This window comes from Fomitiporia mediterranea (assembly GCF_000271605.1).
Source record: "Fomitiporia mediterranea MF3/22 unplaced genomic scaffold FOMMEscaffold_4, whole genome shotgun sequence".
In the NCBI taxonomy this organism is placed as follows: Eukaryota; Fungi; Basidiomycota; class Agaricomycetes; order Hymenochaetales; family Hymenochaetaceae; genus Fomitiporia; species Fomitiporia mediterranea.
The window spans coordinates 2,415,235-2,416,696 of NW_006760389.1; positions in this window are offsets into that span (position 1 = coordinate 2,415,235).

Here is a 1,462-nt window from a genome sequence, read left to right on the forward strand (position 1 = left end):
TAATCCTGTGAGACATTGACGGATGGCAATAAAACATAAATAGCAGGTACGTTGCAGAATATAGAGGCAAATGGCAAAACGCAAATGTTTCTGGTAGATATGACATCATAAGGAGATAGGATAGGACGAGAAGGACAGTTCCTTGCTATTGCTGAGAGGCGCCAACAGACTCGCATCTTCAAACACTGGACGCTCCTTCGTTGCTTACAGCTGATACAGGAGGATCTGTAGCGTATTAGCCTACTTAACAACAAACAAAGAAGAGAAATAGACACGCCTTTGGCGAATTCGATATCACTTACACTCCTGGATCTGTAATTCGTTCCCCCATTTACTCCCATCTCACCCGCCTCCCTCAGATTGATTAGAAGGTGGCTCCCAAGGACGCATAGAAGTGTTGGGTCTCCGGCTGCATTCAGGAGAGTCGATGCAAGAGGGTTAGTGTCTACAAGTTCCATTTGCACGATCTGTGAAACGCAGCAAAATATTACACTAAATTGATTAGATCAAAAGTCATTCCGTGTAAGGGTTTTTACTCACAAACTGTAATATATGGCTTGATCTTGTACAAGGACTTTGACAAGATAGAATCCTTCAAATCCGGATGAAATTCTCCAGTATACTGCACTCTTACACAGAGCTAGACATAGCAAGATAGTTCCGTACGCCAGAGGAATGACCCTGCTCCAAATAAGTCCGAGTCTATAGATGATACAAATTCTACTGACCATGAAACGATGGGCAATGTTTGTGGAAGTTCGCTGCTGGTCACGCAAATGTTGGCACTTTGTGCAAGGTCCCCAACCAATGCTGAATTGTACTATGCCTCAGTGCATTAAATAAAAGCAAAACTCAAGTCTTACTATCGGTGTTCAAACCATCATGAATAAGAATGAAGAGACCGATGCCTACTTCTGCAGCAAGAAGTATCTTAAGACAGATCGAAAGGCGCTTATCTGCCAAGCAATTAGAGTAATCTTAAGTGGGGATAGAATATGCTTACTCTGGTGATAAAGTGCCAATACACGAATCTGAAGAATGTCTACAAACTGTCATGTGTATTTAATCCCTGGACGATTAGAACAAGTACCTACAATCCAAAAGTACAATAGTGACAAAATCTGACAACTGGATTAAATGCTTAAATATAATATTAAATTAAACTACTTACTGCATAAGCTACATCACGAAAAAGTCGCAACAAATGTAATTAATAATAGCAAATGTAATGTAATAATGTACTTATATATCAATTACAATTCAAAATTATAATTATACTTTGCTTGTAATTGAAATGTAACAACTGTATATAAATGTAATACTTATACAAGAATTGCATTATACTACAAGTGTTTTTTGAAGCAAGTTATGTTAATACCATTATTACTACAATATTATATGTGAGACATAAGTACTTAACTTTTATTATAATATGTTGAAATTGTATATAAATTTATATACA